The 13,556-nt window shown below is 41.2% G+C and overlaps 1 pseudogene; it reads left to right on the top strand.

Moving 5' to 3' along the window:
- The first annotated feature begins 1,077 nt into the window (after positions 1 to 1,077).
- Positions 1,078 to 13,556, top strand: part of LOC109070865 — a 33,038-nt pseudogene continuing 20,559 nt past the window's right edge.

Raw genomic sequence — 13,556 nt, 5'->3', positions numbered from 1 at the left:
CTTGGGTTTGCATACGGTCATGATTTATGAATCATAACCCGCCAAATGAGCTAGTTATTTAATGTGCATTACTCACCTTCCTTCACTGGAGCTATAATAATATATAATCACTGAAAATATTGGCCTGACGCTTTGCTATTGGGGGCTCTGGCAGCTAGCTTTATTGTTACTAATCAAATTTACAACGGGCTTAGCTAACGTTACGTATTTAGATGGGAGAGCATGAGAGAAGACAATAATTAAGTTCACTTCTCACTGAGTTTAAAATGTTAAGTTAGTTATCTTACCCAGTAAACGACCTGTTGCTCGTCACGACACAACCTCGTTCGTTGTCAGACTGTGGCGCTAGTGGCGTGGATTAGAGTCCTGCTCGTCACGACACAACCTTGTTCTCTGTCAGACTGTGGCGCTAGTGGCGTGGATTAGAGTCCTGCAACGGGTCGGGTACCCGCGGGTACCTGCATAAAAGTAGCTAAAACGGGTGGATTGTGACATTCCTAAAATTCACGGGCGGGGATGCGGGCGGATAATTAACTACTTGCGGACGGGTAGTAGCACGGATGAAAAATATGTGCAATATCTGTATGTCTAAATTACCATTACACATACGCAAAAATGATATGACATTTGACCCATCACGTCACCACCACTGCGACACTGCGACTTTTGTTGATGCTTCTCGTAGCCTAATAAGGCTATTGTTTTTGAGCGGGTTGTATTTTTTCTTGTTCTTTTTTTTTCATTAATAGGTCTATTTGCGTATAGTTATCAGGTTCCATAACCTATTTAGGTGCCGATGGTAGGATACTTGAATGGCGCAAAACAAAGTGCACTTTAGCCTGTTTCATTAGCCCATTCATGATGCTGTTGTGATGTTGAGAGAGGTGTGAGATAAAAAATAAAGCACTTTAATTGGAATGATTTTAGCGTGTGTGATTTATCGCAGGCATGGATCGGGTAACGGACCAAATATTAATGGGTCTGGGCGGGTGCGGATTTAATTTAGATATTATCACAGGTGACAGGTCAGATCTGGTGCTGAACTTTGTGGGTACGGGCGGGGGCGGGTATCCAAAAATGGACCCGTGCAGGACTCTGGCATGGATTCTGGGGAAACGGAGTGGGTGTGGTCAACCTGTGACTTCAATCGAGAGTGACCAATAGGAAAAGGTCTTTCATCCTGGTGGGTAGACACCGCCCACTGAGAGACAGCTTAACTCGCAAGCAAAACTTTTCAACTCGCAAAAAAAAATTTTTAGACCCTCAAAAAAAGACGGCAGAAAAGAGAGCAACATTTGTGGTTTCGCGATAAAAAGTATTAAAGTGCACAAAGAAAAATAAAGATTTTCAAAGATTTATATGCACTGCAAATAATTTTGTTATCAATTTCTTTATTTTTGAGCCTTAAGAAGACTTTTTTTTTGCAATCTTTTATTACAAAATAATTAGTTTTGCTTTCAAACACAGAATGTTTGATTGAATAAAAAAGACACAAAAATCATTCCATACTAGTCTCACGTAGCCAGACCTTCAGACTGAAGGGAAGGGCTGCATCCAAAAGCTCTAAAATGCTGGCTTCGGAGGCAGCATTCCAAGGCAGGAGGGCATCAAGGCACGTTCAAATTCGAATTCTGCTTTCCTTCCTGTCTCTGGAGGTACCTTCTTCTTATCGAATTTTGAAGGCACCATAGATGTATCCTTCGCTGCCTTTGATATCCCACAATCCTCTGCATTCCATTCCGTGATGGTTGAGCTAAAAAAAAAAAAAGAAGATGGCGTCTGAAAGTTACGTTTGGTGGTTTGTGTGTTTATGTATATTTATAATTAACTTTTTGCACTTTTGATGTTAGTTCTAGCGAGAAATTGGTATTATAGTAATTAAATATTCATTTAGTTGTCACAAAAACTTGTTCTATTTTTTTGTAAATCATTAAACCGTTACGCTGCCTCAGAAGTCTGTCCGAAATCAGTGTCATGAGGTGCCTTCATGCAAAAACCCTGCCTGCAAAGTCATTGCCTCATACGGCAGCGAGGCAGCAAGTCAGCTACCTAAGTTTTCGTTTCGTTCATCGTCACGTTTTGAGGCGTGGAAATGTCGCCAAAATAACAGAACGGTGTGTAAAACTCTCTGACATATTTTAAAGATTCTATGCCGTGAACTTTAAATATTTCACATACTTTTGAAAATCCAGCGTTTAGTTGATCCTGATAAGCGCTCGTCATCACAGTTGTAAACAAAACCTCTTTCTTCTTTCGTGAGGGGGGTTTGGCGCCATGGTATCTTTGTTTCCAGGCGGAACGTTAAAGAACCCGATGCACACGTCTTGCGGAAATCCTGTAGAATTCAACCAATCCGATGACGACTTCGACATTCCTGAAGTGTTTCCTTTGAGCCAGCGGTCCGTGGGCGTGCCGTCTGAGGCTGAGACTAGAGCGCATCTGCCTGCAATTGTTCAGAGCAGACGGGCTGTAAGAGGAGAGGAATATTATGCCTTTTGCTGCTCTATAGAAACACCAGTGACGTAGAGAATCCCAAAAACTTGTGGAAAGTGTGGAGAAAAACGTCTCAGGTTACGAATGTAACCATGGTTCCCTGAGTAGGGAACGAGACACTGCGTCCTCTAGGGGTCGCTATGGGGAACACCTCGTCGTGACCCATGTCTGAAGCATACATTTCGAAAAACACCAACGAGTTGGCCGGCGACAGCCTCTGACGTCACTACCGGCGCGACTATAAACAGGCACCGGGTTAACACGTCATTCACTTCTTCGTCTGAAGCTTGCGTCCGAAGCATGGCAGGGAGCTAGAGGACGCAGTGTCTCGTTCCCTACTCAGGGAACCATGGTTACATTCGTAACCTGTGACGTTTCCTTTCAAGGGAACTTCGAAATGCGTCCTCTAGGGGTCGCTATGGGGAACAGTATACCCACGCCGCCATGCTGAGGGGAGTGCAGGCCAGAATCATGGCGAACTCCATGGGAGTTGTTCCTGGGACGTTTAGACGGCTGTCTGTGACAGTACCCCTTACGGCCAAAGGCCTAAGCTACATATCCAACTTAATTGTTATGGCCTTGGCCCGGGGTAGAGCTGAAGGCTTGGAATCAGGAAAGTTTCCTTTAAAGGGATACGGCTAGGAACCTAGCATTTTATACTAAGTCTTGCCTGTCATACAGGGGCTACGGCTTGCTCTCGCAAAAGCTTGCTGAAGGAGCTGTCTCAATTGATCTCCAGTAGCAACACCCTGTTTAGATAGGTATCCGAGGATACATAGATGGAGTGGCGCCCAAGATGAACGGGGCTTTTACCAACTCAAGAAAGGGCACGAAGCAACCTCGTGAAGCCCTCACCATATAGGATTTTAGAAAGAATGCAGAATACTAGCGTGCGAACTTACCACTGTGTGGATTTCAGAAAGTGTGCAAAGACTTCCCATGCACACTTACCATAGCATGGATTTTCAAATACTGTTCTAAGGAAGGGCTCTCGTGGCACTCTGATAGAGCAGCTCATAGATGGAATGGTGCATCTCAAAACAGTATGTTTGAGAGTCATCAACTCGATCTGTGGAAATAATGCTGAAGCGCTCTGGGGAAAAAACAGAGAACTCAGTCTCATATGAGAGGAGAACTCCGAATCCAGAGTAGCGCGCTCATAGGCGACCCTTCTTGGAAAAAGGAAGCGCTGCTAAACTACCACGAGAATCGCCCAAATAGCCCCTCATGTTGAGGGAAGCGATGCTTGAAGTGTATAAACGAATACACACTGGCTGAATGGAGCCCAAGGAACCAAGGTCTAATCATTTCAAGAAAGGGAACGAAGCGGAGTGCGTAACCCTTACCATACAGGATTTCAGAAAGAGCGCAGAGTCTTGCGTGCACACTTACCAATACGTGGATTTTTAGAAAGTGCGCAAAGTGTTCACATGCACACTGACCACCATGTGGTTTTCAGAAAGTACACAGAGCTTAGCGTGTGTAACTGATGGTTCCTAAGCATCGCAGAGGCGCTGAACCGCACGGGAGAGGTAAGCTCAAATTTTACAAACCTCTAGCGAGGGGAGCATCACCTGAGGCAGCATATACAAGAAGACTTCTGTAACTTCCACCTTCACTTCCCGCTGGATGCAACAGCACAGCTAAGCGGCCAGGGGACCCCTCAGGGTGACCTGGCTGGACATCCATGAAATTCCCTGCAGTGCTGTGCCAGGCCTGATGATCAAGGAGGCTCCCGCAGAAACCTGTGATCTCAGCCCCCTAATACCGGAACATGAAGCCGGATGGCTGGTGCTGACGAGTGTTTAGTAAACACTGTAACTGAGCACTGCAAAGGAAACTCACAGAGTTTATTAGTAGACACATAACCACCAGCAATTTACACATAAGTATATACAGAAAGGGTTATTTTTATACTCCCACCCTCCTGCGCTGGAGCCCCGCTCAAGGGGCGCCTCTTTTTAGTCCAGACCATCAGTAAGGTGGTTGCTATGAACATAGAACCAGCCAAAAACATTATAGGTCCAGCATAGGAGACTGTTATGCGAGAGGTTTCAACCTAACCTCGATCAGGTGGAGAGCTGGTGGTTACAGGGGAATTAGGAAGGGGAGGATAAAAGCAGAAGTTAAAAATCCCTAAAGGGAACGAGAAGATACCTCAGTATCGCTCTGATTCAGACGAGAATGCTGCCTCGTCTGGATCACATCCCTTAGGTTCTGCTTACCTCCTTGTGACCCACAATTCCTCTTACCCCTGCATGCAGGTGGGGGAGGAGCGCAAGTCGCGACACTAGCCTTCTGTGCCCATCTTTGATCCTCAGATCGAGACAGGCCAGGACCACTAATGTTGTTCGGGCTCAGACCTGGACCTTCGTGGAACGAAGGATCTGAAAGCAGCAGAGTGCGCCTTCGTCTCCCCGAACTTCTCGATCACCGTCTCAACGGAAATATTGAAAAGTTCAGAAGGCGAAACCTGAGAATCGAGAAGAAAGCCTTTTCTTTCTTCCCGATGTCTGCCAGGTTCATCCACAGAAGTCTCTCCACTACCACCATGGCCACCATAGTCCTGCGCATGGCAGAGGCGGCCTGCTTGGTAGCCTGGAGAGAGATCTGTGGTGCGGCGCAGCTCGGCTACCTGATCAGGAAAAAGGCCTTCGCCTCTATCCAGGTCTCTTAGCAGATCAGTATGATATGCTTGAAGCACCTTCATCGTGTGTAATAAAGCCACAGCCTGACCTGCTGCTGCGAATGCCTTGCCATTTAAGCGAGATGTATTTCTTGAAGGGGCTTAGATGGCAAGGAGGGAGATTAAGAGAGGATGTCTCCCCCGCAGAAAGAAAGCCGTTTTCGCGCATTGCTTCGATGTCGGCAAAACTCTTATGCCGAAACCAAAGGATGCGAGAAGAAGTCGGCCTCTTTCATTTCCTTTCAGTCTCTGTATGGAGATCAGGCAGAAATGGAAGGCTCACCTGAGCTGGAGGGCTATGGTCGGAAAGATAACGCTCATCGAGGCGGCCTCACGGCGTCACCTTGTTAGCGTTCTTTCATGGCAAGTCCAACCTAGCTGTGGCGCGATCCATAACCTCCAACAGCTCTACATATGCAGGGCAGGAGAATTGAGAAGGCTCAGCCTCAGCTTCTTCACCATCCTCAAATATCTATTTTCCTGGGTAAAAACCCAGAGAGCACTAACCTCAGTATCAGAAAGTGTTAAAGATATAACATCATCCTCCCGAGGCTCTCTCTCGTCCGCCGCCATTACGAGCGCGAAAGGGAAAGTCCCTCCCTAAATCATTCAGACAGATCCACCTGAAATTCTCACGTGCTCATTCTCCTCCGTGCCTGAGCAGCGGCGGGTGCTGAACCGCGGGAAGCAGATGGCTGCCTTTTTTTTGTATTTTTTCGGAAAGAGAGACAAACGAGAGCAGAGCTTTTTCATTGAAAAAACGCTCACAATGCATGCAGTTTGCCTCCTCAAAGACATCGCGTGCGTGCTCTTTACCCAAACAAATGACGCAAAGATCGTGTGTGTCATCGGGTGTCAAATAACGCCAATACGCACACATTATCTAAACGCTTGCTACTAGTCGCCATGATAGACAGAGAAAGAGCTCTCTTACCGGTTCTTTCAGATGCACGCTTCAAACAAAACAGTCAGTGAAAACGAAGAAGAGGAAGACGTGTTAACCCGGTGCCTGTTTATAGTCGCGCCGGTAGTGAGGTCAGAGGCTGTCGCCGGCCAACTCATTGGTGTTTTTTCAATGTATGCTTCAGACACGGGTCACGACGAGGTGTTCCCCATAGCGACCCCTAGAGGACGCAGTTCGAAGTTCCCTTGAAAGCGAACAGGCTGCACTCTGAGGCGCGCTCATCTCCATGGAAATGCGAGGATAAACTCAAACTCTTAGTATTCGCTGTATGTCCTTTATATGCTCTTTTATGTCAGTAATTTAGCTTATGCTGCTGCGGAAGTGTCGGACAAAACTGAAGTTTGGAACAAAACTCAGCTTCTCGAACTTTACATTAAGTGCAATCGGCCTGCGCGTCACATCTGTATTCACGAAACAATACTTTCCTTGGTGGCATGAGCGCTTGAGTTTGGTCAGGATCAAGCGTTTGTCGTGTGGATGAAGTGTGCGGTGATCTGCAGATTACAAACGGGAGAGTAAGCTAAAGACTTTTAGTAATATGTTTTACAGACTTGCACAACCAATGCCCTTGTCTCAGGAAAGTTTACTGCACGCAAACAAACCGATAGTCGGTTGCTCATCACATGATACAGCAGTTCGGAAACAACTGTAGAACCTAGGAAAGAATATTTTCAGTGAAGGTTTGTTTTTGTACAGGCATATACCTCAAAAAAAAAATTAGTTGACCCTTGGGACATGTCCCAGACAGAGTATGTTTGTCACAATTAAATCTCTCAGCTAAATATAAATGGTTAAACAATTATGACACAGACCAACTGATGAAACTGTGACAGGAAACAACAGACAAAGATGTTAAATATTGATTTGGCCACCATAGTGATAAACTGATGTAACAAGTTACTTGCCCCAATATTATCTAACATATAACCTTTTGTATATAACACAGTTCAACTCTTCAATTAACATCTTCCTTTATATATATATAGCTGAATATAGTGTGGGTTTTATTATTTATAATATTTAAAATACAAAAACCTACTATAAAAGCTTTTGTAGACAACACAGTTCAACATCTAACATCATCATATAGGTGACACACTTATTGGCTATATATGTCACAATACGCCGCCGGAAAGAAACGAGGGAGCTGTGGATAAACAAAACTGTAATTTTACTGGGAGCAAAACACAACAAAGACAGTCCAATTCTGACAATATATAGTGTTGTTTTATTGTTTATTTAACATTTAGCACGCAAAAACATTCCAGGTATGCATTTATCAATATGTGCGTCACTTGGGAGCCAGCATTGTGAGTCACCCAGCTGGTTATAAACCGGGTCAGCTGAGGTCAGCACATAGATAAACACACACCTACACCCTCACTCAGACTGGTAATTACATGCTCTACATGTCCCATTTGTGCCTTGCAGTTCCAGAGGGTTTTATGATCTCATATAGCAAATAATTAATCTGTCACTGAGATATTTAAGGTCATGGAACACTTCCATTTTCAAGAAGTAGGAGGAATGCAGGTAAAGTAGGATACTTTTAGCCCAAAAATGAACCTCTGTGTGCCTTGAACTCTTTTAAAGAGTGTTTCCACTGTTTTTGTTTTCATACAATTAAAGACAATTGGTTTCAAAACTACACTGTGCCCTACTGATTTTCATTGTATTTACAATCTAATCTTTTCCTCTTCAAGAGCATGTAATGACCTTGAGTTGCTATTGTGTGAGTTTGTGAGCCATTTTATTTACATTTTTAAAACAGTGCATATGAAAAATGATCAAAGTGTGTCATACTTTACTAGTATTCACCCTTATAGATATCTTAATATATTATTCCCATTCTCAGCATAAGCTAAATAAAAATGTCACTACCAGACAAGAAAATCCTATACTTTCAAGCATATTCCTGCTTTCAGACATTCGCTTTGAAGTTTGACAATACTCTGTGTGTGTGTGTGTGTTTTCAGGATTTGTGTTTGTTTTTTTTTGATTCTTTTTGTTTGTTTGTGTGTTTGTGTGTGTGTGTGTGTGTGTGTGTTCGACTGGCTGAGAATATCTTTGTCTTTGGCCCGTATCTTCAATTACTCTTTAGTGTCAATGCCCATAAAAGACCCTCAGCCCTGTCGGCTCTGAGAACTCTGAAATATTAAGCCCCATTTTGTGGAGGTGAAACTGGAGACAGCAGCTCTATCTTTCTATCTGTTTGCTGCATTATCAGACCTGTCTGATACCCCAGTGCCTCTGAATGCCTTCGAATCTCCAATATCACTTGCTTTTATAATCTAACATGGCTCTGCATGTAAATGGCTAAATAATACCCCTAAAGAAAGGCTTTTCCCACTGGTCAAAAAACCCTATAGGGCCTCACATCTCCAAGTGTATTAGATACAACAAGAAAATATGCTTTAGCTTGATCAATTCGAAACCTGACATTTATAACACTGTTGTGCAACTGTGTTTGTGTGACTCAGATAAAAGTGTTTTCTGGTTGAAGAGTATATTGCAGAAGCTTTGCCTCTCAGCAGACACGTCCGGTCTATCTCTGACCAGCTGTGACCCCCCCATCTGCCACCCTGTTTTGGAAATGGGTGTCCCGGCACCGTCTCTACAATCTGGGCACCAGTCGATGTCTTGGGATCAATGTGATCAAGTTGCTGCAGCTTGATGTGGGTGTCTTTGAGTGTGACGTTTCCCTCCGAACTATTAGGTGGCGCTGTGGGAGCAGCATGTTATATAATGCAATGAATAATAAGCTAATGGTGGTGGACTCCAAAGTGGTGGTGAGGAGGACCACATCAGTGGAGGATTTACGGTGCGGCCGGTGAAGGGCCATGCGCTTACCCATATGAAGGCAAGATGTATTCGGACACATTTTTTAAAACTAGGCTCAGCAACTAATACAAGTGTCCTTGATAAAGTAAGTAAAAAATCTAGTTTAAAAGCCTGGTCACAATAAGGACAGTAACTGTAAAGATTACTATAATGATAACTATATTTACACCCACACCAACGGATGATAATATTCTGTTTATTATAAGCGTGCCTGCCACTTTAAATCTTTGAGCTCTTTGAAATCAGATAGATTCTGATTGGCTATTTTATGACCAACAAATGTTGTCATTAAAAAATTGGTAATTTTTTTATATTAAACATATATGTATGTATGTATGTATGTATGTATAAAATGTAGCCTGGTGAGCTTTTAAAAACAGAATTATTTCAGTGTATATGGTTAATACTGTCGAGCTCTCAAAAGGACAAAAAGTATCAAAAAGTAGTCCATGTGACTACTATATACCCAGTCTTCTGAAACTATAAGATAAATTTAACAGTCATATGGACACCTTTTATGGTGCTTTTGTTTGTCTTGTTGGACCTTAATAGTATGTAGAAATATCTTGTTGTTTCTTTTGATGAAGTTCAGTGATTTTTACTAAAGAGTTTGTTTGAACATTTTATAACCTGGATGTTTTAGTTTTGAGGGGAAGTCATGGCCTAATGGTTAGAGAGTTTGACTCATAACCCTAAGGTTGTGGGTTCAAGTCTTGGGCAGGCAATACCACAACTGAGGTGCCCTTGAGCAAGGCACCGGACCCCCAACTGCTCCCTGGGTGCCGCAGCATAAATGGCTGCTCACTGCTCTGGGTGTGTGTTCATGGTGTGTGTGTTTTCACTGTTCACTTTGGATGGGTTAAATGCAGAGCACGAATTCTGAGTATGGGTCACCATACTTGGCTGTATGTCACGTCACTTTTAGAAAGTCATGAATTTACATAGACATGGTTTGATGGAAGTATTTCATTGATGTGTCGCTGTTGTTGTGTTCCACCAGGAAGACTGTTAGATATGGGTGTGAGGGTCTGGATTGGATTAAACCATCTCAGTCAACAAGGTGGGATGGCAGTGGTCTGATGGATCTCCTTTGGCTCTTGTCAGTTATAACGCAGGTACTTTGGCTTATGTTATTATGCAGAAGAGTTGTTCTTCATGGACAGTACTACCTACTAAAGGGATATTATTAACGTTTTTTTGCTTAACAGAAGTTAGAAATCAAGTTTGGAACAACCTGATGGTGAGTATGAATTTCCTTTAAATACCCTATTCACTGTTTGTTCATCTCTTCCTGTCCAGATCTGACCTCCACACCGGTGAAGGAGAACCAGCAGTGTGGGGTGTTTAACTCCACGCAGGGTTCCTGACAGAGTCTGTCCTGTGAGTCAGCCTTGCCTTACATCTTCATGAAAACCACCAAACACAACCGGAATGCCGCGGCGCTTGGTAAAGAGATGAGTGATCTGACTGGTCATTCATTTTTCCCTTTCATTAATCCAACTTTTTTGTTTGTCCATCCAACCGTTTCTAATAGCTCTTTGTCTTTTCCTCTAACATGTCTGACTTTTCCCAGACTCTCCATTCAGCTGGTTTTCTCAAGTCTGGTCTAGTTTAAGCTTCAGCCCCAGCACATAACAGCCAGTATTACGTAAAACGTGTGTCATTTTCCAGTGCTCATTATTGAAGGAATGAGTCCGCTGTCAGGTACAGACTAGTGACTATTGTTTCCATGATGGTCAGCACTGACACTGATTGCTTGGAAGAGAAGAATGTGGGCATGTCCTGAGTTTTGTTCAAATGCACAACAGCTGTGTCCCATCTAGAGTTTGAACTCCTGGCCCTGGCTATCAAAAACACACAAACACACAGATCCCCACAGTGTCTGTGTAAATATAGAAATGGCCGGGGTCATCAGCAATAATATAAGAAGACTAGGACTGGCTTGATACAGTAAAGTTGGCTGGATTGAAATCAATACCTATTTTTATATATATATTTCTAAATATAGAACTAATAGTTTTTGATTAAAAACATAATTAAATTGGGTCTGGTCGGTAGCAGTGTTATTTTTTTTTTTTTTTTAATTGGTGTTTTTATTGCAGGACAGAGATACAAAGAACCTTTTAGAATGACTACTTCTCAAAGAGTGATTCACATAATGCTTTCATTCATACACTTTTTCCGTTACTATATCACAAAATAAATTGTTTTATTTCTTTTTAGAAAAAATTGTATAGAATTTTGATATCAGCAATTTATTTATATCCAGAAAATAATTATAGATTTTCAGTACTGGACAGAAATGTATTATTGGTGCAGCCCTATTTTTCATTCATTCATTCATTCATTCATTCATTCATTCATTCATTCATTCATTCCCAAAATGTCATAAGAAAAACTTTTGTGTTTAGCTAGGATACATTAAATTGATCAGAAGTGACAGTAAATGCATTTAATATGTTACAAATGTTATTTTATTTTTTAAATTGCTTCTATTGAACTTTCTATATTAATCAAAGGATAACTTATCATCTTTTTATTGGTATTTAACCAGATAAATACAAAATGGTACATTCAATGAAAAGTAAAAAATTACAGGTTGTCTCGGTTTAACCTAACCCTCCCACTAATATATTATATTATATTATATTATATTATATTATATTATATTATATTATATTATATTATAACCAGTTACCCACACTATGTACGTATATAAAGGGAAGGAAGAAAAAAACTAATACAAATAAATTTAAGTATTAAAAAAGAAGAAGAAAAAATCTACATGAGAAAAATTATAAACAAACAAACAAAGAAACATTCCTCTCTTCAATATGTATCTTCCATCTTCCCATACAGTGTTTTTGGGAGTCAGTTATAGCGTATCAGCACTGCCATTAGGAGAACAGAGTAAATCTTTAATGTGATCTAAGAAAGCTTTCCAGGTCTTTTGGAAAGAATTGAGGCCATCTTAAACAACCTCAAACTTAAACTTAGTATTTACTTTTAAAAATAATTTTTAAATCTTCTTTCTGTCTATTTGTCTACAAGTTGACTGGCAGTATAAGGAGATGATTTGTCCTGACGGTTGCTTGGACCACGATGGGTTTTGTTACCGGTTCCTGGAGGAGAAGTGGAGCTGCCATGGCGACAAACGAATCTAAGGTGAGATCAGTGGTCGGAGATCAGATTAATGTCACAGGGCATTAGTCAGAAACAGAGGATACAGTATGTGGTCAGAAAGCAAGCGCATGTCCAGAATCACCCCATAAATCAGACAGCAGCTGTGTGCAAGCTGAAAATGGTTAGATTTTATTTCAGAGACAGTCACCTTTTCTGTAAGCTGTATAGAATCAGAGCTATTGATATCGATTAGTGTTATTGTTAACTAAAACTATAACTATTAAAATAATTTATGGTAATTGAAATAAAGCTGAAACAAAATAAAATATAAATACATTATACAAAAAATTTAAGATTGGAAATGTTGCCTTGGCAACTAACCAAAATAAATACCTTTAAGTTGAATTTCTAAAATTACTCAAATAAAAACTGAAATAATAATACATTAAATCTATGTTTAATTATAAACACAAAATATATAAAAATATATTTCAGAATATTAATAAATACTGTAATGGTATGTAAATAATACTAAAATAAATCTAATGTCAATTCTCAAATTAATCATTCTTTTGAGTCAGTTCTTTTCAGTGATTCATTTACCATAGAGGTCAGCAAAAATAACATGAATTGGTTAGTGATTTACTCTGAATCATTCAAACAGTTCATTCAGTTCACTTTATAAAAGAGATAAAGCGATGAATAAAGTGGAATTTTTAATTGAATTTATAAGCTAAGCTAATAGAAACTTAACTAGATATATTTTGGAATAGTTTGTCCAGCATTATCTGTTGGTTTATTTGTCACCCATCATTAGTTTTTTCCTGTTTATTTTTATTTATTTATTTGTTGCATGATTAATTAATAAATAATGAATACAGTAAACAAGTTTAAATTTCAAAATATAAGCACAGCAAGAACAAAAAATGAAAGTTGCATATGTGCAGTTGCAAACACACATTTACCATGTCATTCAAAATACATTGCGTGAGAAACATACGAATAAAATGCAGTGATTCAGTGGAGGTCTTAAAAAAACTCCAGTACCAAACTGCTTTCTCCCGTCTCAATACCGGCACTCTTGTTCCATCTGTTTTCCTGCATTTCTGATTGGTTGTGCTTGAGACGGGGTTTGTGTGGGGGTGAGGAGGGCAGACAGGCCGTGTGTCTGAAGGATGGAGCGGCCATCAGCGAGGGTGAGAGCAGGTCACGCCCCGAGGACAACGGACTGATTCAGATCTGTTCTTTCACTCTGTTCCTGCTTTTACTGGCTATGAAAAAAGTAAGCTGTGAGAAGGACAAACGTGATGTTTATTGTCAAACAGAGAAAGGGCACTTTTTAGAGCTGCACACGTGCTAGTGCACCGTCATGTGTGTGTCACACCCACACTTACTCAGCTTGTACTGTATACAAATGACAACCGTTTACTTATTCTGAAATGGTGTTTT

This window comes from Cyprinus carpio, chromosome A11 (assembly GCF_018340385.1).
Source record: "Cyprinus carpio isolate SPL01 chromosome A11, ASM1834038v1, whole genome shotgun sequence".
Classification (NCBI taxonomy): domain Eukaryota; kingdom Metazoa; phylum Chordata; class Actinopteri; order Cypriniformes; family Cyprinidae; genus Cyprinus; species Cyprinus carpio.
Note: the sequence above shows the minus strand (reverse complement) of the source record. Positions and strands in the feature narration are given on the sequence as shown.